At 38.7% G+C, this 16583-nt stretch overlaps 1 pseudogene; it reads right to left on the bottom strand.

The window, feature by feature from the left end:
* Positions 1-1087: 1087 nt before the first annotated feature.
* LOC110888356 overlaps positions 1088-16583 on the bottom strand; it is a 67337-nt pseudogene continuing 51841 nt past the window's right edge.

The raw sequence follows: 16583 nt of genomic DNA, 5'->3' as shown, positions 1-16583 counted from the left end.
CTTCGTCAAAATTGGGATGCATTCTTCTCGTTGTGTATGTGGACGATATTGTAATTACCGAAAGTGATGAAGTCGGCATTCAGAAATTAAAAGGTTTTCTTGGAACTCGTTTTCAAACTAAATATTTAGGAAGATTAAAGTATTTTCCGGGAATTGAAGTATCTTGGTGTAGAAAAGGGATTTGTTTAAATCAACGGAAATACTGTTTGGATGTTCTAAAAGATTCTGGAATGATTGAAGCTAAGAATTGTGATGCACCGATGATACCGAACATGAAATTAAAAGCAGATGATGGGGACCTTCTTGAAGATCCAGAAAAATATAGAAGAATAATCGGTAAGTTAAACTATCTGACCATTACTAGGCCGGATATTGCTTTTCCAAGCAGTGTGGTTAGTTAGTTTATGTCATCCCCTAGAACTGCACATTGGGAAGCTGTTTGTCACATCCTCAAGTACCTAAAAGGTGCTCCAGGTCGAGGTATCTTGTATCAGAATCATGGTCATCATATAGTAGACGGCTTTACAAATGCTGATTATAATGGGGACCCGACAAACAGACGTTCTACTACCGGGTGTGTTTTTGTTGGATGCAATCTGTGTCATGGAAAAGCAAGAAGCAAAATGTGGTATCCCGTTCAAGTGTAGAATCAGAGTATAGGGCCATGGCACAAACCACATGTGAGCTAGTTTAGATTCGAAACCTTCTTAACGAGATTGGGTTTAGGCAAACAAAACCCATGAATTTATGGTGTGATAACACAACAACTATTCATATTGCAAATAACCCCGTGTTTCACGAAAGAACCAAACATATAGAGGTGGATTGTCACTTCACCTGGGAAAAACTTGAAGATGAAACGGTTACAACGCCTCATGTTAGAACTGGAGATCAATTAGCAGATGTGTTCACCAAAGCCTTGCCTGGAAACAAAATTTACTCTATTTGTAACAAGCTGGGCATGGTCAACATATATGCTCTAGCTTGAGGGGGAGTGTTAAATAAAATAGATAAAATATCCACTTGCTAGCCAATTATTTGTTTCAGTAGATAATGTTTCTAGAATAATTATTCTCCAACTTGCCTATTAGAATATTAGTTTCTTATCCTATAAATAGCATGTATATTGTAACCTTTCATAGTGTGAAATACAAGTTGTTCTTTGAGTGTTCACCATTAGTTTTCACTTTCTTTCAAAAAGCAAGACACAAGAGTGACAGATCAAATAGTCAATGATATGATAAACAACTGTTGTACCTTCGGCCTGTTAGTAAGTAAATAGTATCGCCTACATGAATATTTGTATCCTTCGCATCATTACCAAAAACTCCAACACCCTTGCTCTTTGAAAACTTACTTACACATAACCAGATATGAAAATAACTATAAGGTGATACACGTGTCAACAAAAACATAAATATAAAAGATACCTGTTTCATAATTTAGGTACTCTGTAACACTGATAGTCTTCATCAAACTTCAGTTTTCATCGGTTCCGAGAAGCGTAGAGGGAAACATGACCTGGAAAATTTCATTTAAAAGTTAAACTCGACTAAAAACATTGTAAAAAAATATTAAAAGACAAGATACTTGAAGAAAATGCACTTAGAGTGTGAAAGGGTACATTATCCTTGTCCATAAACTGATACAACTCGACATTTTCTGGATTCTTCCACCACTGCTCCCACTCAGGTGTGTAACACAAAGTGATCGAGATGTATCCAATTGGTGCATCAAACCATACATAGAAAACCTAACCATTTTACGATAGGAGAACAATAGTCAGAAATAACTTATTTATGTGAACATAAATATCATGGTTGTAAAAATCCCGACTAGCCTCCGATTAGTTGCTAATTAATAGCAAAAATCCCGACTAACCTCCGATTTGTCGCTGATTAATTGCTAGTAGGAGTTTCACCGAGTAATTTTTATTTAATCGGCCAACTAATCAGTAGGCGGTCAACAGTGGTCAAATCCAGTCCTAGTTGGCCAAAAATCGGTGGCAGTCTAGCGATTCCGGCCAGATTCTTAACCTAAACCGGCAACTAATCCTATCTACTTGAAAATATGGGTCGAAGAAGGTGTTAAAACATGTACACTTAAAAAATGCATAAAAAATGTGTGTATATATGTAAGAAAAAACTGAAAATTACATATAAAATCCCAACCCGATTAATCGCTAGTCGTACCAACCGGTCGACTAGCGCCTAGCGATTCTCACAACACTGATAAATATAAGGTAGGTATAAGAGAATAACAACCTTGTCTTCAAAACTCTCATGAGGGACAGGAACACCCCACTTTAAATCTCGAGTAATGCATCGTTCCCTTACACTGTGTTCCAAAGTTTACTAACGGAAGGAAAGGAAAGGAAACAGAAAGAAAGTAAAAATATTTTGTGTTCCAGAGTTTCATTTAAGGAAGGAAAAGAAAGGAAAATAAAACATGTCGTGTTCCCGAGTTTCATTTAAGGAAGGAAAAGAAAGGAAATGACAGGAAAACTAGGCTAAATTCTTTAATTTTTCTTTCCTTCCGATTTGGGAGGAAGCGGTGGGAAAGTCATCTTTTTTTTTTCCTTTCTCATCCTTTCCTTTCTCACTTTTGCTTTCTTTTCTTATCCCTCGTTAAGTTAACTCGGGAACAGAGCGTTAGTCCTTCTTTGAGCCACACGTTTGTAGCTTGAATAGCGTTTTGACTCCATGATCTAGCCACTGACATGCTGCTGATGTAATCCCTCACGTTACCCTCCAATAATGGGAGCTGAAGAAACAGGTGATTTGTATCACAGATATGAGGACTGTTTGCACAGACCTAATTGCAGACCAAATTGGAGTTATAAACAAAATGAATAAAGAAGATCTTAACGTAAAATGTAGTGAAGATTAAGGAAGCAATTTACCTTGCATCTAGGATTAACGAGTTCTGTTGGATTTAATAGTTTGCCACATTTTTCACATTGATCTCCTTGTGCTGAATCATAATGACAACATGGTGTCGGGCAACTACCTTCAACAAGGCGATCAACTAAAAATTTCTGGCATGTATCACAATAAAGCTGCAACATATAACATGTACTTCAATTAAATACATCTGGATGCCGAAAATGATGAATACATACATATATATAACTATATGTAACAACCATCAAAAAAGACCTTAATGACTCGTAACCGAAACTCCAAGCACGAATAACGAGAACCAACACGAAAAACAAGGAGTCCTGCCTTTAACCACATCGCGCTACGCGACAGCGCGACGGTGTTAACAATTCTTGGTCGTGTGACGTGACGCTCCTCTGACTGCCTAAGACACGTAGCGGACACGTGTCGTCCACATGGCCTACTTGTTGACTAATGCCAGCTATGCCCTAGCTAGACCCTTCGCGATACGCGAAGGGGTTATGCTAATTCAGTCGCGCGACGTGATGAGATGAAATTACAACTATAAAGTGGACGTGCATGAGACTTCAAAACTCGCTCAAAATTTTCTTTTCTCTCTAGATACTCTGCTGTTCTACCCACAATACCCGGAGTGCTAAAACTTTGCCCGTAATCAGGGTAATAACTCGAATCATTGGTACGGTACTTTGTCCGATCGATTGAAACCGATCCAACAGACGTTTAAGTGCTTCCTGTGTACGGCTATACTTTATCATTCATTGTGGGTTTTGATCTCGTGATTATCGTTAAAGTTGAATTGATTTAATACACTAATACGTGTGCATTGTGTGTTTAATTAGGAAACCAGACTTTAACCAGCTGGCTAGTACATACACCTAAAATCTGCAATGTGAGTCATTCTATTTTATTAAATGCTTTCAAAACCCTAAATGTTTTCTAGTTGTATTTACAGTGATTAAGTCTTTGTATTATGATATTACAACCGGTATGTGGGGTATTGTATACATTACTTGACAAGCTTTACTATTGGACAAAGGGTTAGCCAATAGTAATGTTTTGGTCAAAAATCACACAAGGATAATGTGACAAAATATGATTTTTGTGAGGTTGAGTGCTTGGTTAAATGAATAAATGTATGAAAAATAATTGAATGAAAATGACAATGAATACAAGGATTTATACGAGGAAAAAGCCCTTGATCAATGTATGATCTTCGACATAAAAAAACATTGGATAGTGAAAACTATCACTATCAACTATATTGAACAAAAGAGGTTACAACTTTAGAAGTATTGAGCTTGTTACAATGAATTCTAGTGTCTGTGTATTCGAGAGAGAGTAGCAGAAATGTTGATCGATAACTAGAGTGCAAGTACCTTCTAAAATTAGCTCAATACCCCTATTAATCTTAGCCAAAAATATCCTTAACTAACTATCCGAAAATTCTACCATTCACCCATGATCACCACTAACGGTCTTCAGCTCATGCACGTGCCAAAATAAAGAGCATATTCCTCTAGAATCTCGGTTAGAATAAGTCTCTCCGAAGTTCACCTGCAAAACAAGGCCAAAAGGTGATGGAAACAATTATTAGTTTAAGAATACCAGTGAGGATCTTTGATCCTTAGTCTTCCTGCACCGTTTTCTGAGGATCCTTGATCCAGGTTGGACTGAGGATACGTGATCCATAGGCACTAAAAGTCTATCCCTAACAATTGCCCCCAAACATGATTAGTTGGATTCTAATTGGATAAGTCATGTTTCAATGAATTTCGGACTAGCCGTTACTTGAAGATATAGCCGTTACAGGCTTGTGTCAGTGTCACATCACACCTGCAACAAATCATCATTATAAATAGGTTAGAGATAGGGATGAAATTTCACATTTAAATTCAAGATCTTTTGCCTTTAAATCCTCATTCGAAGACTCCTCAGGTATCTCTCTTCCCTTATCTCTAAAATTCTTATTCTTGATCCTCTGTTCCTCCAAAAAATCCATGGCCAAGATGGTAACTCGATCCTCCCTTGCCAAGAATCCTGAACAGAGTAGCCCTCCGAAGAGTCAGGGCCTCACCAAAAATCCTTCCTTGGAGCTCTGTCATTTCACTGATCCAGAGATTGATCAGTTGCGTCACTGCTTCCTCGATGGAACGATCTTTTGGCCTTTCGACTCTTCGATGAAGAGTGATTGTCAGTCTGAAACTTGGGTCACCTTACCTGCTGCTCCGTTTCAGATAGGCTTTGACTATCCTTTCCCGGCATTCACACAGAGTTTCTTTACTATGACTGGCTTGTGCTACATTCAAGCCATGCCAATGTTGTGGAGAGTTCTCTTCACACTTGAGCAAATCATAGAACATGAGGGCATAGACATAGGTCTTTCTGCACTTATCCACATGTATAACATGGTTAGCCATGGGTCTCATCGTTTCCTCTTTAAGCATAAGCCACAAAACCCCCATCCACTCTTGAAGGTTACCAAGAACGACACTCACTGGAGAAATCAGTTCTTCTTTGTGAGGAGAGATTCCATTCCAGATGGAAACTTTCTTCCCAAAAAATGAAACACCCAGGGTAGGATATAGGATTCTTAGGCTAGGACCACGGAAAGATCTATCTTTTTTACAAAGGATAACTGATCCTTATTTTTCTTGTCTGTGCAGCTATCTCCTTGTCAAGCATACAAGATTCACCTATCATAGCTGAAAGACTCAGTGCCTTCTGGAATCTCGATCCATCTATCAGAACATTCCAACCAAGGATAAAGGATTCACAGGAAGTTTCTTCCACTTCCTACACCATGTCAAGTAAGTATCCGTTTCTGTACATATGTAATTGAAAAATGAATAATGAATACTTATTTGTTTTTTATGTGTGTAGGCACTGCAAAGTCATCGAAATCTGCCTCCAAGTTTGGTGTAAGAGACATCCAGGATATTGTCTCCCCCCGATCCATCAAGAAGGAGTTGGTTGCAAGCCAACGCATCCTGGAGAGCAAAGGCATAAGCACCCGGGCCAAAGGTGGGAACAAAAGGAAGAAGCCCTCTGAGTCCTCTGAAGGTCTCCCTCTGATCAAACAGCAACTCCACGAAGCAGTCTCTGAGGTAAGGATCATATATCTTGAAACTTGTATCTTATCCAAGGATAAATGATCCTGAACAATGATTCCTTGTGTGCAGAAATTTGCTGAGATCCAGATCCTCCAGGGCTAACACTTGGCTGATGTTAACGTATCCTTGACCTCCATACCATTGTAGCTGCCAAAGATAAGAGGATTGCTCACCTGGAGAAGGAAAACAAGACGTTGCAGAAGCAGATCCTTCTTGCTGATATCACTGCTAATAAGGAGCGGTTGGAGATCATCGACGAAGCCAAGAACTCTGCTGCCATTGTAACGTTGAAGATCAGGCTTCAGATGGCCAAGGAAGCTACTGATCCTTCCTTCGACAAGGCTGAATGGGATGTGGCTGCTTGGAAGAAGAGGCTGCATGAGCTTGGGGATGACGAGGATGTTAAGGAGGTGCTAACCATTGAGGCTGGTGGAAGCGGTGGCAAGGATCCGGTGGATGCAGCTGAGGCTAGAGGTAGTGGTGAAGGTGGTGAAGCGAAGGTGGATGATGCGACCAAGGCATAGGCTGTGACAAATGGTTGATGATGGATATTATAGACGAGGCCGGAAACCATTTTTTAGGATTTATGGTTTTTGTTTGATGGTTTGTTTCTGAACAATTATGGTCTGTATTTTGAACAATAGTTGCTAGGGTTAAGGATCACTGATCCTTTGGACAAAAAAGGGGGTGGCAAAGGTGGATGAATCCTTCTGTTTGTGGAGGTTGAAGCCTTTGATGCCCCTCGCCTTCCATTTCCTGCACTTTTTTGAACTGTTAATATGGACACCCTTTGCCAACCCAAGTGGACGGGCCACGTTTTGCTGGTAGAAACTTGGGTAGGCAATTTTGACAACCTTTAAAAGGGTTCTTAAATAAATAAAACTTAACATTTTGACTATCTTTGGTGTTATTCTTGAGTGTTATCATGTTTAAATTTATTTGCAAGTTTATAGTATTTAACCTTTGATGTTTACAAGTTATCAGAAAGAATTACAAACATGTGTTAAAACCAATTCATGTTAAAAGATTGAAAACTATATGATCAAGGATCACATATCCAGTTGTCAAAGGAGTAGGGTAGCATTAATAAATCAGAAATAAAATAAAGGCAAATAAAGGATCATACCAGAGAATCCAAGTTAGGATTCTATATCCTTAACACTTACAATTATGCTAATAATACATAAGAACCAGTAGACAGTTAGGATCCTGGATCCTTAGCTGTTTGGCTTTGGGAACCTGTAACAATACATAACTTGGGTCTAAGCCATATGTCACACAAAAGAATCATTAGTAACTTGGGACAAGCCCAACAAGCTAGGGACAAGCCCAATAAACTGGGGATAAGCCCAAAAACTAGGGATAAGCCCAAAACCTGGGGACAAGCCCAAACATACTTGTGTAAACTGGAGTATGGTCCAAACTGGCGATTATCCCAACATGAGTGACATGAAAATGCCAAAACCTTAGCTAAGGTGAAAACGTTAGAAACCATAGGAACGGATGTATGGTACGTCTACCATTATACTTAGAATCCTGCATATAGCCAACAACAATGAAATTGTCAGCCCCTAAAGCGGGTACTGGTCCCATTGCCTCGAACTATACTTAGATAATCGTGCACAACTGGCGAGGGTGTCGAAACCTAATTCGTGTGAAAAGTGAAGACCTTTAAACCGTAGAAGGTAATGGATACCTTAGACTGGGGACAAGCCCAAAAACTTTGGAGAGGTGGCCAACCCCTTGATCCTTTGTCAAAAATGCATCTAATTCTGCAAAACTTAAAACTTGATGAAAATGGATGTTATAACTCTAACACCCTCTCCTCATAATCAAATGAATTAAAGAACTTGTGAAATAATAATCAGTAAATCATTACCAGAGTGAGGATCATATATCCTCTGAGGATCCTCAATATGAACTAAGTATCAGGATATTTAAGGATCCTCGATCCTTCTTACATGAAGTATTTCTTTAGACGAACAACGTTCCAAGCCCTTGGTAAGAGGTCACCATCCATTATTAACAAACGATATGCCCCCTTTCCTGTCTCAGCTTCGATTAGATAAGGGCCTTCCCACTTTGGTGCTTGCTTGCCATCAACATAATTTTTGGTATTTTGGAATGCCTTCCTCAACACCATGTCATCAATTTGAACTTCTGATCCTGACATTCTTGTTGTAGGCTCCAGCCATTCTTTTTTGATAGCTAGCTGTGACACCTGTGTCACTTCAACCATCAAACAAATGCCAAAGCAATTAAATATTGTATTTCATACTTGGGATTTGTACAAATGTGTGTATCATTTGCACATATCAATTCTTGTTCGATATCAAACTCTATATCGCTTTCTTGAAGGTTATACGCGCACCGATGCATAAATATAACCAGTTTATTGCAACAAACACTCCAGAACAGTGACATAGGCTTAACATACCTTAAATAACCTTTACATAACTTAGAAATAAGTTTTGAAGGCATTGGTATGGCAAAAACAAGTTTATTCGCTTACAGGGACTAAACTTGACAAACTGCGAAAGTATGACGATTCGTACTAAAACAGACATTCTGGAACATGTCCATAAGTTAAACATACCATAAATATCCTTTACATAGCTTAGAAATAGGCTTTGAGGGGTTCGGTATGCTAAAATAAACTTTTGGATCATTCAGGGACTAAAAGTGTCAAAAAGTGCATAAGTTTGCACTTTCGCGCATAACTCACGTTCTGAATACATCCGAACATCCAAAAATTTATACAAGCATCTTAATATTATGCCTTAGTGTTTGGCATGAGAAAAATCCATTCGTCGCGCAATTTGGATCGTTTTTCGCGCTTAGGGGCATTCCGTCGTAATTAAGCGAACATCACGATCGTACGGCCAAACGAACCAACATCCGACATATTTTTGAGCATTTTTCATGTACTCAATGTTTAAGCATCATTTTAGGGCCTTAAAGATGGCTTAACAGGCCTTAAACATGTCGGAAATGGCCCTAAACCACAACAGGGACCTAAACTGTCAATTCTGAAACTTGTTTTCTGATTTGCACCTTCAGGCGGCCCGCGTAAGCCCAGGCTTAACTCTTACACGGGCCGCGTCAGACTCCCAGACCAGATTCAATGTTTCTGATCCACTTACAGCAGCCTTTCGATCACCTAAAGGGCAACGCCACGTGTCAAAACCCTATGGTGGGGGCAAAATAAGCCACCACAACTTTCCGACAAGTGTACGGGTTGGATCGTGGCACGATATTCAAGAAACGATCCTAATGGTCTTGCTTTTCCTATAAATACCCCCCCATTCTGGTTAAAACCCACAAAATCTGATCTAAAGCTCTAAGTTGAGGCCTTTGCTTCATACCTGAGCTCCTGGATCGAGATTAGCTTTCGGGGACCCTTCGTAAGTGTTCTTTCGTTCTTTTATCGCTTTCTAGTCCTAAAGTCAAACCATGTTTGACTCTCTGCGTTGACCAGCTTATGGTCAACATGAAGTTCGTTTGAACTTCATAACGTGAGCGTGATCACGATGGTTATACCCTAGTGACTACACCTACTGATTACCACGTTATCTAGGCTCAGTGACGAGTCGTAGTTTCGGCCAACATGCGCATTCTTGCGTATTTTGTAACCAAACTACTCATAGGTATCAAAACCGTCTGTTTTGATACCAAACATGTCTTTCTAACTTAGTTAAGCATGTTCAAACATGCTTAGCTCGTCACTTTTAGTTTAGTGCTTATATAGGGTCGTAAGGTAAGCGATCTAAACAATCGCTTATACTTTCGAACCCGACCCATTTGGTCGATCATTAGGATCCGACCAAACCCATTAGGTGACCATAGTATATAGGGAATAACCTTTCGAGGTTATACCTTATGGTCGCTTTGTTTAAGTAGTTGTGTGATAGGTAATTTATATGCCTTAGGTAAATTACCAAAATACCCTTTTTACGCCAAAAATCATTTTAAGCATATGTAACATAACTTTTGGTATCTAAACTGATTTGGCAATAATATTAGACATGTTAAGGCATATTTTACTTACCATAGGGCTAGTTAGGCGGTCCGAACGCGTTTTACGCGAACGACGCGTTAAAGTAGCAGAAGCTACCTAAATGGGTCGTAATGGGTCGTAAGCACTTAGGTTAGGTTTCATTTTAGTATGTAGGCTTTGTTAAACCATATTACACGAGTCTCTATACTCGTTTGGTTTACGAACCCTCATTCTATCCAAATCCTCCGATTTAGGTCCGGTATGTTAATATAGCTACCTACTAGGTGCCGTTTAATATCCGTGATCTCTAGCATTGTTTGGTTGTTACTCAAGGACTACTAAGCAATCTCAGCTGAGTACATAGTTCCCCTCTTTTACTGTTTTCAAACATTTTGGGGTGAAGCATGTGTACCTATTTGTTATTTTCATGATTTCAAAGTATAATTGATTATACATGTTAGTACTTATCTTTTGACAAACTAAATGACTATCTATGGTTTAAACACTGATTTTTCAAAGATTATGAAATTAATTGTTGGAATAGTACTTATTTTTGTTCACCAGACCGGTTGGTAGTATGATATAGCGCTATAGGATTTGACACCCCTTTCCTGTTGTCATGGAATGTCTGAAACCAATTTGTTTCTCCATCCAAATAGGGATTGCCTTCGTGGTATTCCTATAGTCTCAAAGGTGTAGTTTGATGCACTAGGTCTGAATGAATTCTTAAATCACACCTTTTTAGTATATTTGATATACTCCCAAAAGTATAGTCTGATGTGCTCTCATGTGTGGTATTGTACAGAACCAATATATATATATATATATATATATATATATATATATATATATATATATATATATTTTATCAACAAACCTAAACATATTTTTAATATGTTATTTCCATATCCAAAGTATACTTTTAATATGCTACTATAAGGTTATTCGTTTAACCTTACATTATTTTACAAAGCATAACTTTTGATTTATTCAAACACTTTGTTTTGTACATTTTTACTTATGGTTTAAGAAATCTCATTTTACTTACCATACATAACTTTTGTAATACATTACATGGTTTACATTTAACCTGAGTTATACAATAAGATTAGACTATTGGTTTAACATAAACATTCTATATTGGTGGTTTGGTTTGCGTAAGTGACTTAAGTAACGAGGCGTGTGTAATATGATACAAGCATGGTGGATACGCCGCTGGTACTTCCTATATATAAGTGTTTGTATGGTATTACATATCGTAGCGTTATTTGAATCATTTCAATTTAAGTCATATAACATGTTATGCAAATAACATACTTTTCATAAGACATTGTTTTACAACAACTTGTCTTATACAAAATTCATTTTTACTTGGTTATTCAATTAACCTTACATTACTCTTTTACGTATCATCTACTTTACCATCACTTTTTGAATGATTTATAAAACAAAACATTTTACAAGGATCATGACTGACTTTTGTTGAACAACTCCTTCTAACCTTATAAGTTATGAATCCTATATTCACAAAACCTATGTATCTCACAGGCATTTTTATGCTGACGTACCTATTTTTACACATGTTTCAAGTGCTGTCTTGAGATGATTGTTGATACATGCTACATTTAGGATGGACTCGTGCCTTAGCAACTTTAAAACTTGGAAGATCATAGTTGTACTTATTTGATTGTATTAAAACAATAAGTTCATTTATTCAATAAAACAGAATTTATTTATTCCATGGTTATGAAACAATGATTCTGTTACAACACTCCCCGACGTTTCCGCCACGTCCGGTTGTTCTACGTGGTCGGGGTGTGACAGAAAAGTTGGTATCAGAGCCAATGGTTATAGGGAATTAGGTTATTAGTAATGCTTTGACCTAGACTATAACCTTCCTAGGACCCTAACACAAGTTTTCTTGTGTTTAGTTTTAAAACAATACCGTCACTTATTCTTAGGTGACAACCACAATAAGAACATAAATTTCTATCCCGCTTTGAAAACTAATCATCTGTTCTAGGATGATTTATTATATGGTTTTGAACCCTTTAAGTTTTCAAAATCCCGTCAAAGCTGGTCTAAATAATGTGAACACGTGCAAACTGGAAGGGTTGGTGCCTGTACCCTGAGTTTTCTGTCTAAGGCTAGAGTGTTCGTACAAATCCACATAATCGGACCAGTTACTCTTACCTGGGAACTCTTGGGGTGAGTGTCCACTTATAGGCGAGCATGTCTTCGCGATACATTATTTTTGACCTATTTACTTTGATAAATCATCAGGGTCGTTTGTTGCTTTGTAGTAACAAACAAATGACCACTATCCTTGCTTTCATCAGATTTGTTTCATCTCATTCTTTTCGTCTAATTCTCTCACTCGTTTCCTCTCATGTTTCCTCTTTTAGAATGCCTCCTCGACGCGACAATCAGATGGCGAATGCCGAACTGGCGGAAATCATCGCGCAGCAAATGGCTGCTGCCTTCCCAAATCTTTATGCTCAAATGATTCAAGCCACCACCAACAACAATGCTCCATGCAATTTCAAGAATTTTAACTCGGCTAAACCGCTCAAGTTTAGTGGTTCTGAGGGAGCAACTGGGCTTCTTCAATGGTTCGAGAGCATTGAGAATACTTTCCGTCATGTTCAGTGTCCTGAAAATCGCAAGGTCGAGTTTTCTTCAAGTGTGCTTCAGAAGAGGGCTCTTACGTGGTGGAACGGGGTTATGAGAGACCGCGGTGCTGAGGTTGCATTAGCACAGACTTGGGCCGAGCTTAGGGCTCTTATGATGAAGGAATTCTGTCCTCGTCATGAGCTAAGGGCTCTAGAAAGGGAATTTGATGATTTGAAGCAAGACAGTGCGGAACATCGAGCCTATACTGACCGCTATGAGGAATTGAGCTTGTTATGCCCTGCTATGGTTACGCCTCTGGATAAGGCGATTGAGAAATACATTGATGGTCTTCCTGACGTAGTTCAGGATATCGTTACTGGCAGCAACCCTACTACTGTCAGACAAGCCATTGAATTGGCTGCCACTCTAACTGAACCCCATATCAGGAAGCGCAAGCTGTTTCGGAAGGGCGACTTAAGACCATCTGACAAGACTGCTCATGTAGAACCAAAGGAAGAAAATGTTGAGGTGTCCAAGAAGAAGAAGCGCAAAGCCTCTCAGAACTACGCTGTAACTGCTCAAGACAAACAGGTTGCACCAAACCACCCGGCACAACCTCGCAAAAGACAAAACTATGTTGGTACCGCACCTTTGTGCAACAAGTGCAACCGTCATCATCTAGAGCAAGAACAGTGTCACAAATGTACCTACTGTGGGCGGTTGGGACATTTGATCAATGTTTGTTGTTATGCAAATCAAGCTGCTGCAAACCCTGCTGCTGTTCAAGCACGGTTCCCTCCGGGGTCATGTTATAACTGTGGTGACCTTACCTACTACAGGAACAATTGCCCAAGACTTGTTAACATACCTCCAGCGCGTGGACGAGTGTTTAACATCAATGAGGCAAACATGAACGATGATGCAGCAGTGAACAATTAGTGTTTTGTATTTCCTTGGTTGTTATCTTTTGACACTTCAAGACAATTCGGTTGTTACATAAATAAAGATTTGTTTTTTTATTTATTCCTGCAAAATTTATGCGTTTGTGTGAATGCTTGATGCAACCTTATGATGTCAACCCAAAGATAAACTACTCGTGTGGTTCTGTCATTTTATGATCACTTGTGATCTCCCCAAGAACCTTAAACACTCGTTTCTTTTAAGAAACAAAGCCAAACTCTTATTGAAAATCCATCTATCTTTATAGATAGATCCTTAAAATCATTAAAGTGCCAAATGAAATCCATGGATTGGATTCCTAGTGTGCTTTAAATATCCATACCTAAAGATAACAAATTAAAGAATCAAGTTAACTAAATTTGTGCTTATGTGTTTTCTTATATGTTTTATGGTTGTATGTGATCCATCCAAATCCTCATAGAATCTTCCATATCTCATACGAGAGATTCATAATAGGATATCCAAAGATACTATCTTAAATCCTTAATGGACTTCAACATTGTAGTTAAGTCCCTCGGGTTATAAAGTATTATTCTATAATTGGACCTCTTGAATGGTCTGGTTAAATAGATTGATTTTGAAAATCTGATTAGAAATATCATGTGATGATGTAACTAAAAAGATCCGTTAAGTGGTCTATTTAAGGAGATCGTACGACGGTCTAGTTAAGAAGATCATGTGTTGATCTAGTTAAAAAGATCGTTCGTTAATCTAATTAAAAGGATCCTTTGGTGTTCTAGTCGAGTAACTTCATGTTTATTCAAGCGATTTTTTTCCAACGCATTATGAAATGAACTGTGCGGACTGTGCAAGGAATTACGTAATTATGGAGGCTTACATAATTATGGAATTCAGTGCACAAAAACCACGGAAGCTTTGTCATGTGTTAAGACCTATAGTGACAAGAATAATGATACGGGAGAAGTCTTGGACCTCGACCAATGTCATTTATTCTCACACTCCCCAAATTCTGATCTCAATCACACACCAAGTTTCCTATGATAAGTCTTCATAAGAAACATTCTTCTATCCGTAGTTCAAAATTCCATGTTTTACAATTACAAGGAATTCACTTTGAAGGTTAACAAATTCGCTAAGAGTCCTAACATGGCCCAGAGTTTTACTTAAGGGTTCAATGGATCTATTAGAAGGCGAAACCGTCACAGCTGTCTTCACAAGTTTCATCTAGAATTAAATTTCGGGATGAAATTTCCTAAAGTAGGGGAGACTGTGACACCTGTGTCACTTCAACCATCAAATAGATGCCAAAGCAATGAAATATTGTATTTCATACTTGGGATTTTTACAAATGTGTGTATCATTTGCACATATCAATTCTTGTTCGATATCAAACTCTATATCGCTTTCTGGAAGGTTATACGTGCACCGATGCATAAATATAACCAGTTTAATGCGACAACCACTCCGGAACAGTGACATAGGGTTAACATACCTTAAATAACCTTTACATAACTTAGAAATAAGTTTTGAAGGCTTTGGTATGGCAAAAACAAGTTTATTCGCTTACAGGGACTAAACTTGACAAACTGCGAAAGTATGATGATTCGTACTAAAACAGACATTCCGGAACATGTCCATAAGTTAAACATACCATAAATATCCTTTACATAGCTTAGAAATAGGCTTTGAGGGGTTCGGTATGCTAAAATAAACTTTTGGATCATTCAGGGACTAAAAGTGTCAAAAAGTGCATAAGTTTGCACTTTCGCGCATAACTCACGTTCTGAATACATCCGAACATCCAAAAATTTATAAAAGCATCTTAATATTATTCCTAAGTGTTTGGCATGAGAAAAATCCATTCGTCGCGCAATTTGGATCGTTTTTCGCGCTTATGCGCATTCCGTCGTAATTAAGCGAACATCGCGATCGTACGGCCAAACGAACCAACATCCGGCATATTTTTGAGCATGTTTCATGTCCTCAATGTTTAAGCATCATCTTAGGGCCTTAAAGATGGCTTAACGGGCCTTAAACATGTCGGAAATGGCCCTAAACCACAACAGGGACCTAAACTGTCAATTCTGAAACTTGTTTTCTGATCTGCACCTTCAGGCGGCCCGCGTAAGCCCAGGCTTAACTCTTACACGGGCCGCGTCAGACTCCCAGACCAGATTCAATGTTTCCGATCCACTTGCAGCAGCCTTTCGATCACCCAAAGGGCAACGCCACATGTCAAAACCCTATGGTGGGGGCAAAATAAGCCACCACAACTTTGCGACAAGTGTACGGGTTGGATCGTGGCACGATATTCAAGAAACGATCCTAACGGTCTTGCTTTTCCTATAAATACCCCCCCCCCCCATTTTGGTTAAAACCCACAAAATCTGATCTAAAGCTCTAAGTTGAGGCCTTTGCTTCATACCTGAGCTCCTGGATCGAGATTAGCTTTCGGGGACCCTTCGTAAGTGTTCTTTCGTTCTTTTATCGCTTTCTAGTCCTAAAGTCAAACCATGTTTGACTTTCTGCGTTGACCAGCTTATGGTCAACATGAAGTTCGTTTGAACTTCATAACGTGAGCGTGATCACGATGGTTATACCCTAGTGACTACACCTACTGATTACCACGTTATCTAGGCTCAGTGACGAGTCGTAGTTTCGGCCAACATGCGCATTCTTGCGTATTTTGTAACCAAACTACCCATAGGTATCAAAACCGTTTGTTTTGATACCAAACCTGTTTTTCTAACTTAGTTAAGCATGTTCAAACATGCTTAGCTCGTCACTTTTAGTTTAGTGCTTATATAGGGTCGTAAGGTAAGCGATCTAAACAATCGCTTATACTTTCGAACCCGACCCATTTGGTCGATCATTAGGATCCGACCAAACCCATTAGGTGACCATAGTATATAGGGAATAACCTTTCGAAGTTATACCTTATGGTCGCTTTGTTTAAGTAGTTGTGTGATAGGTAATTTATATGCCTTAGGTAAATTACCAAAATACCCTTTTTACGCCAAAAATCATTTTAAGCATATG

The sequence above is a fragment of the Helianthus annuus genome, chromosome 11 (genome assembly GCF_002127325.2).
Source record: "Helianthus annuus cultivar XRQ/B chromosome 11, HanXRQr2.0-SUNRISE, whole genome shotgun sequence".
Taxonomy (NCBI): Eukaryota; Viridiplantae; Streptophyta; class Magnoliopsida; order Asterales; family Asteraceae; genus Helianthus; species Helianthus annuus.
This window is presented reverse-complemented; position numbering and strand designations above follow the sequence as displayed.